This window comes from Gossypium arboreum, chromosome 3, assembly GCF_025698485.1.
Source record: "Gossypium arboreum isolate Shixiya-1 chromosome 3, ASM2569848v2, whole genome shotgun sequence".
In the NCBI taxonomy this organism is placed as follows: domain Eukaryota; kingdom Viridiplantae; phylum Streptophyta; class Magnoliopsida; order Malvales; family Malvaceae; genus Gossypium; species Gossypium arboreum.
This window is the reverse complement of record NC_069072.1, coordinates 31,885,829-31,894,941: the sequence shown is the minus strand read 5'-3', so window position 1 is coordinate 31,894,941 and position 9,113 is coordinate 31,885,829. Positions and strand designations below refer to the sequence as shown.

At 40.4% G+C, this 9,113-nt stretch overlaps 1 long non-coding RNA gene across 1 annotated transcript; it reads left to right on the top strand.

The window, feature by feature from the left end:
* Positions 1–2,747: 2,747 nt before the first annotated feature.
* On the top strand, positions 2,748–8,748 carry LOC128290134 (uncharacterized). Its single transcript, XR_008279777.1, has 2 exons — positions 2,748–2,778; positions 8,333–8,748. It is a non-coding gene; the product is annotated as an uncharacterized LOC128290134 (long non-coding RNA).
* The last annotated feature ends 365 nt before the right edge of the window (positions 8,749–9,113 follow it).

Genomic DNA, 9,113 nt, shown 5'->3' with positions numbered 1-9,113 from the left:
ATGGACAGCGGAAAGAGTAAGTACCTTGAGTTCATGGCTAATAGATGCTATGTTCATGCTCGGGTGGAGTTGGTAAGATTTAAATCTATGTGATGATTTCAATTGCATTCCCGTAAATAAGGTATCGTGGAATAGATGAAAGTTCATTTGATTGCATGATTGTTGCGGAAATGAAATGATGTATGGAAATTGCTTCAAATATCCTATTGAACAGTATATGAAATGTAAATGTATGACTTGGTATGAGATTGATCCGAAGATCTAAGGAACTATGGTATAGTTCGGTATGGCTGGAACATTTGGCCTTGTTTCATTATTTCATTTTATGATAATTGTATTAATGGATGGTTGTGGAATGCTTATGACTTACTGAGTTATAAACTCACTCGGTGTTTTCTTGTCACCCATTTTAGGTTCCTTGGGCTCGTCTCCTTTTGGGTGTTCGTAACCGTCAACGAAGTCATCACACCGCGAGCAATCTTTGGTATTATCTTCTTAGTCGACTTAGGAGAACATTTGGCATGTATGAGCTATTTTGTTTTGTTAAATTTTGGGTTGTAAACTTTAAGCCATGTGAAAATGGCCTATGTGGTCGTTTGAGTGGGATGCTAGAATCTATAGCCACGAGTCTTAGAAACCTTAATTTTGATAAGGTGGCCATAATTTGTGTCACGATGATGGATGAGTAGTAAGACTAAGGAAGGATTCATGAAATTGGCATAGTCTCTGCAGTAACTGTTGCGGACAGCAGCAGTGATATGAGATCGAAAAATCACTAAAAATAGTAGAACTGGAATTAATAGCTAAAAAATTACGTACTCGAAGCTTGATGGGTCTATTTTCATATGGATGAAACAAAACGACCATATGAGCTGTATTTTAAGAGATATTAAAGTTCTCGTGAAACAGGGCCAGAACGGTTTCTGGATCCCCTGTTCCGACTTTGGAAAATCATTGTAAATTAACCAGAGATAATTAGGAGTCATGCCATATATGTGTAGATTCCTCTCTGAGTCTAGTTTCTATAGAAACAAACGACATCAGTATTGAAGCCCTGTACAGGGAGATATCCAATTCGTAACGCACAAAGTTCATTGTAGTCGATCCCTGCAACAGGGGAGACTTTAACTAATAAACTGTATTAATTGGGTCGACAAAAAATTCTAGAAAAAAATCTGTAGATGGACATATGAGTCTAGTTTCAGGGAAAAATTACGAAACTGATTTTCGAGTTGTAAAACTCAAGATATGATTTTTGAAGCGACTAGTACACAGATTGGCAGCTTGTCTAGGAAATTCTCAATAAGTGCTTTGAAGTCTGTTAACACCTCGTGTTCGACTCCGGCGACGGTCTCGGGTTCGGGGTGTTACAATTTTATTGGTATCAGAGCTATGGTTTAGTCGGTTCTAGGACTACCGTAGCGCGTGTGAGTCTAGCTATACATGCCAATGTGTTAGTGCTTAAAAATGTGATGACTTTTGACGGTTGAAATTTTTGTTTTGATTAGCAAATGGAACCCGGGGTAGAGAGACCCTTGGCGGATGACGTTGAAAGTGTAGCGGCTGCTCTGCGCAAGGGACACCGCTGTTGAGCCTCGGTCATCCGCGAATAATCAAGATGAAGGGCGAAACAAGCCTTCTTCACCATGATGAACGAGTGGGTCGCGATATGCCCGAACCAATCCGGCTGTCCAACCATTCCCAAATATAAATAATCCACCCCAAGAGCCCGTAATGCCATCGATTGTTGATCCTGTGAGGCTGAGTAAACCACTGTGGACTTGATTAGGAAGCGTGGGGAGGAGTTTAAGGCCATAGGTACCGATGATGCCGAAAGGGTGAGTTTCGCTTGATAACACCATTAGAGTGTTTGATGAACTGTCATGCACACCGATGAATGTCTTAAGTGTGCTATATCCTTGTTGCGAGACTCACCTACTATTGGTGGAGGACCTTAATTTCCATAGTCCCAAAGGAACAAGTTACTTGGGATTTCTTCCAAACGAAATTTGAAAGAAATACATTAGTCAACGGTTCATCGATCAAAAGCGTAAGGAATTCTTGGAGCTCAAGCAAGGTCGTATGATTCAGATCTCGAATCTGAACATGAGTTCGTAAGACTTAGTCGGTATGCTCGGGAGTGTATGGCTGATGAGGTTGCTATGTGCAAAAGATTTGAAGAGGATTGAATGAAGAGTTAAAGCTCTTGGTGGGTATTTTGGAGATAAAAGAATTTGTAACACTAGTTGAACGAGCACGCAAGGCGGAAGAGCTCGGAAGGAGAAGAGGAAGGCTGAATTTGAAGCTAGAGATTATCATAAAAGATCGACGGGCAAGGCTCCATTTTCGGTGTAAAGAAGTTCGAGAGGACACAAATAATTCGAGGCGATTCATGGGATTTCCATTAGAGCACGACCATCGATGGGCTCACGAGCTACCTCGGTAGCTAGTGTGGGCAATAATCGTCAAGAAAAGCCCGAATGCCCCAATGTGGAAGACGACACATAGGTGAATGTTGGGGTAAGTCATTAATAGGGCTCATTATGGATGCGGTTCGAGGACCACTTCATTAGAGATTGCACGAGCTAGATGAGAAGAATAAGATGCAAGGTGCAAGATCTAGTGGGACGACGGCTAGAGGTAGACCCCGAGGATTTCAGGAGGTAGGGGTGGTAATCGAGAGGGTCTCGATACGCTTGTTCGATCCGAGACTCGTGCTCTGCTAGAGCATATGCTATCCGCGTCGAGAGGAGGCATCCTCCCCTGACGTTATCACTGGTACTTTCACTCTCTTTGATACTAGTGTGATTGCATTGATTGACCCTGCATCTACTCATTCATATGTATGTGAAACCTTAGCATCCAAGAAGACTCTACCGTTGAGTCTCGAGTTCGTAATTCGGTGTCAAATCCTTGGGTCGTTACGTCTTTGGTCGATAAAGTGTGTAAGAAATGCCCCCTAGTCATTCGAGGTTCCTGTTTTCCGGCGGACTTGATGCTTTTGCCGTTCGATAAATTTGATGTTATTCTTGGGTTGGATTGGTTGACCGTGCATGATGCGGTTGTGAATTGCAAAAGCAAGACTATTGATTTGAGATGCTAAATAACGAGATGATCCGAGTTGAGTCTACGGACTTGAAGGATTGCCACTGTAATATCATCAATTTTGGCCTAGAAATGTGTAAGAAAAGGGTGCGAAGCATACCTTGCGTATGTACTTGATGATAAGGAGTTAAAATAAAACCGAATCTGCTGCGGTGGTTTGTGAATACCGGATGTTTTTCCGAAGAATTACTGGGTTTGCCACTTGTTCGGAGATAGAGTTTGGTATTGAGCTTGTACCAGGACCACACCGATTTCGATAGCTCCGTATCGTATGGCACCAACGGAATTAAAGGAGTTGAAAGCTCGGTTGCAAGAGTTGGTGGATAGAGGTTTTGCTCGCCGAGTTTTTCACCTTGGGGTGCACCGGTGTTGTTTGTGAAAAGAAGGACGGAACCATGAGGTTGTGCATCGACTATCGTCAACTTAATAAAGTGACAATAAAGAACAAATATCCGTTATCAGCAGATCGATGATTTGTTCGATCAACTGAAGGGAGCCTCGGTGTTTTCAAAAATAGATTTGAGATCGGGCTATTATTAGTTGCGAATCCGAGATTCGGATATACCCAAACCGCCTTGAGCGAGATATGGTCACTACTGAATTCTTAGTGATGCCGTTTGGGCTCACTAATGCCCTCGGTATTTATGGATTTGATGAATCGGATCTTCAAATCATATTTGGATCGGTTCGTAGTGGTGTTCATTGACGACATCTTGGTCTATTCAAGAGATGAGACCGAACATGCGAGCACCCGAGATTAGTGTTGCAAATTTTACGGGATAAGCGGTTATATGCTAAGTTCAAGAAGTGTGAGTTACGGTTAAGAGAGGTTAGCTTCTTGGGTCATGTGGTATCTGCATCGGGTATTCGAGTCGACCGAGTAAAATTTCAACTATACTTAACTGGAAGCCTCAGAAATATTCGAGGTTCGAGCTTTTGGGACTTGCTTAGGTTACTACCGACGGTTTGTAAAAGGATTCTCGATGATAGCCACACTCATGACGTAAACCGCTTGAAGGATGTCAAATTTGAATAGACGGAAAAGTGTCGAAAAGTTTCGATCAATTGAAAACTCATTTAACTGAAGCTCCGGTTTTAGTGCACCGAATCGGAAAAGAGTTTGTCATTTATAGTGACGCCTCCTACTTAGGTTAGGTTGCGTATTAATGCAAGAAGGTCGAGTTGTGGCCTACGCGTCGAGACAATTGAAGCCACATGAGAAAAATTATCCGACCCATGATCTCGAATTGGTCGCCATCGATTCGCCTTAAAGATATGGCGACATTACTTTTTGGTGAGAAGTGCCATGTGTATTCGGATCACAAAAGTCTCAAATATTTGATGACTCAAAGAGACTTAAATCTGCGACAAAGACGTTGGCTCGAGTTGTTAAAAGATTACGAGCTTGTCATTGATTATCACCCGGAAAGGCTAATGTGGTTATGACGCCTTAAGCCGAAATCACCTTTGTTTTACTGAGCAATGAATGTACACTTGTCTATTCTACCCGACAATGTGTTAGTAGCGAATTAAAGGCCAAACCATTGTTGACTCATCAAATTCATGAAGCTCGAAAGTTGATGATGAGTTGGTTGCAAAAGCGGGTGAGTGTGTTCGAACAAGGAATCGAGTTTCATATTGGTGATGACGATTGTTTGAGGTTAAGAAGTCGTATGTGTGTTCCAAAGAATTGAACTTATTTCAATGATTCGAACGAAGCCCATTGTAGCCGAATGGCAATCCACCCGGGGAGTACGAAGATGTACAACGATTTGAAACGACGGTTTTGGTGGCATGGTATGAAACGAGACATCTCCGACTTTGTTTCGAGATGTTTAATATGTCAACAAGTGAAAGCGAAACATCAAGTGCCTTCAGGATTACTTTAGCCGATTACGATACCCGAGTGGAAATGGGATCGAGTCACAATGGACTTTGTGTCTGGACTGCCATTGTCAGCGAGCAAGAAGGATGCGATTTGGGTTGTTGATAGACTGACTAAGTCGGCTCATTTTATCCCCGTGCGTACCGATTTTTCATTGAATAAACTAGCTGAATTGTATGTTTCTCAGATTGTGAGATTACACGGGGTACCGATTTACGTGGTGTCGATAGAGATCCGAGGTTCACCTCGCGATTTTGGAAGAGATTGCAAGAAGCTTTAGGTCCCAAGTTACATTTCAGACCGCTTTCACCCCAAATCGATGGTCAATCCGGCGGATAATTCGGATACTTGAGGATATGTTGAGATGTTGCATCCTCGAGTTCGATGGTTCATGGGAGCAGTACTTACCTTTGATTGAATTCGCTTACAACAATAGTTTTCAATCAAGTATTAAGATGGCGCCTTACGAGGCCTTATACGGTGTAAATGCCGTACACCATTGTTTTGGACCGAGCTCGGTGAGAACAAAATTTTGGAGTGGATTTGATTAAAGATCTTTGAACAGAAAGTAAAAGTAATCCGTGAAAATCTGAAGATAGCCTCCGATCGTCAGAAGTCGTACGCGGATTTGAAACGAAAAGACATTGAGTATCAAGTGGGAGATAAAGTGTTTCTTAAAGTTTCGCATTGGAAAAAGATACTCAGATTTGGCCGTAAAGGCAAATTGAGCCCGAGGTTCATCGGGCCATATGAGATATCCGAACGAGTCGGTCCAGTTGCGTATCGTTTGATTTTGCCCCCTGAACTTGAAAAGATTCACGACGTCTTTCATGTTTCGATGCTTGACGCTATAGGTCGATCCGTCGCACGTAATTAGTCCATCGAGGTTAAAATTCAAGCCGATATGAGTTATGAAGAAGAACCGATTCGTATCCTAGCTCGTGAAGTGAAGGAGTTGCGAAACAAAAGGGTTCCGTTAGTAAAAGTGTTATGGCTCAAACACGGGATGGAAGAAGCTACTTGGGAACCCAAGAACTCTATGAAGGAGCGATACCCAAACCTATTTACGGTAAGATTTTCGGGACGAAAATTTCTTAAGTGGGGAGAGTTGTGACGACCTTAAAACGACCCGTCGGAATGTGGTTTCGGGACCACAAAACCGAGGCATAAAAATAATTTGATATTTATTTTGATGCCTATAATATGTGTTAACTCATGTGTGACATTTTGATGCTTTAATTTAGAGTTATAAATGTGAATTTCACTAGAAAGGACCTAGTAGAAAACTTTGAAAGTATGATGGGAAATGTATGATGACTAATTAAAGCATGCATGCAAAACAATGGCCTTGCATGTCAAATACCCCTTTTACAAGTGATGGCCGGCCATGACAAGGAGTATGGGCTAAACATGTCATGAAACATGTTTTGTTGGTGCATTAGGGGAAACAATAAACAAATAAGCATGGGTAGTAAAGAAAGAAAAAAACGTGTGTGTGAGTGAAACCCCCATTGCCGTACATGGAAGAAAAGAAAAGAAAAAAATTTTGCTCATCCATTTCATTCTCTCTTAACCGAAAATACTAGAGGGGAAGGGAGGAATTTTGCTTCATGCTTGGGTTAGAAGAGGATTAGGAAGAGGTTTGGCTATATTTGCATCAAGATTAAGGTATGTTTGATGTTGTGCCATGAGATTCATGCATGTTTTTGGTTGCTAACTTGATGTTCTTATTAGCCCATGGTTCAAATCTTTGTTATATCATGGGGATGGTATTTGGCCAAGGTGGATTTTGAGTTAATGCCATTGCATGTTAAATATGAAGCTTGATGATGATACATGTGATGGTGGATTGAGGACTCTTAGATTTTCTTTGAGCATTTTTGAATGATATACTAAGTTCTTTGTGTAATCGTGACCAAAATTATGGTGTTGTGATGTATTTGGCCATGGTATATCCCCAAGTGTGATTTATGCTCTTTGCATGGAGAGTAAGATTTGTGTTTCGAAATCATGTTCATGTTTAGTTACAATCAACTTGAGATTCGGCTCTAGCATACATATATGTATATATGTTTGAGCATGATGTATTGGTATGACGTATATACTATCTTAAGGTATATACTTACTTATGATGATGTTTTGGTTATGAAGGAAATGATAGATGTGTATTGAGTTACAATATGGAAAGGTATTAGTTAGTAATGTATGCTGTTTTTGTGTGGTAATAAGTGCATAAATGGTCTCAACATGGACATGCATATTCGGCCACATGAAGGGAAATTGGTGAGCATGTATTCGGTTAGAGGCAACCATATTGAAGCCTTATCTTGGCTTAGATTGTTGACTAAATGGGTAATAAGTGAGGATGGTTGCCGAATATACAAACATACATATGCATGTGTAATTGAATTATGAATGTTTAGCAAGATGGTTAATCTAGTTGATTTATTGATTAAGCTCAAGGAGTTAAAGAAGGAGAATCAAGCAAGGAAAGGCGAAGGTCATCGAGTAGCCGACTTGGACTATTTTACCCAACACAAGGTAAGTCATTAAGCATATATTTGATATTGCTTAAATGATTGTAATATCTATGCAATTGTGTTTAATGAGATGAAATATATACAAATGTATGTGTATGAAAAGATGATAATGTTGAACGTAAAAGAGATAGTGAAATGTGTAGGAAGTTTACTTGGCACTAAGTGTGCGAGAAATAGATGTGTACGGTGTGAGATTGGCACTCGAGTGTGCGAGCTTGTAATGTACGGCACTAAGTGTGCGAGTTTGGACTATATGGCACTATGTGTGCGGGCTTGAATCATATGGCACTAAGTGTGCGTGATTGAGTATTAAGCACTATGTGTGCGAACTCTACACATATCTCAAATTGAACATTTATATGGAGGCGTGACTTTATCGAGATGAGTATGGACAGCGAAAAGAGTAAGTACCTTGAGTTCATGGCTAATAGATGCTATGTTCATGCTCGGGGTGGAGTTGGTAAGATTTAAATCTATGTGATGATTTCAATTGCATTCCCGTAAATAAGGTATCGTGGAATAGATGAAAGTTCATTTGATTGCATGATTGTTGCGGAAATGAAATGATGTATGGAAATTGCTTCAAATATCCTATTGAACAGTATATGAAATGTAAATGTATGACTTGGTATGAGATTGATCCGAAAGATCTAAGGAACTATGGTATAGTTCGGTATGGCTGGAACATTTGGCCTTGTTTCATTATTTCATTTTATGATAATTGTATTAATGGATGGTTGTGGAATGCTTATGACTTACCGAGTTATAAACTCACTCGGTGTTTTCTTGTCACCCATTTTAGGTTCCTTGGGCTCGTCTCCTTTTGGGTGTTCGTAACCGTCAACGAAGTCATCACACCGGCGAGCAATCTTTGGTATTATCTTCTTAGTCGACTTAGGAGAACATTTGGCATGTATGAGCTATTTTGTTTTGTTAAATTTTGGGTTGTAAACTTTAAGCCATGTGAAAATGGCCTATGTGGTCGTTTGAGTGGGATGCTAGAATCTATAGCCACGAGTCTTAGAAACCTTAATTTTGATAAGGTGGCCATAATTTGTGTCACGTATGATGGATGAGTAGTAAGACTAAGGAAGGATTCATGAAATTGGCATAGTCTACTGCAGTAACTGTTGCGGACAGCAGCAGTGATATGAGATCGAAAAATCACTAAAAATAGTATAAGTGGAATTAATAGCTAAAAAAATTACGTACTCGAAACTTGATGGGTCTATTTTCATATGGATGAAACAAAATGACCATATGAGCTGTATTTTAAGAGATATTAAAGTTCTCGTGAAACAGGGCCAGAACGGTTTCTGGATCCCCTGTTCCGACTTTGGAAAATCATTGTAAATTAACCAGAGATAATTAGGAGTCATACCATATATGTGTAGATTCCTCTCTGAGTCTAGTTTCTATAGAAACAAACGGCATCAGTATTGAAGCCCTGTACAGGGAGATATCGAATTCGTAACGCACAAAGGTCAGTGTAGTCGATCCCTGCAACAGGGGAGACTTTAACTAATAAACTGTACTAATTGGCTCGACAAAAAATTCTAGAAAAAAATCTGTAGATGGACATA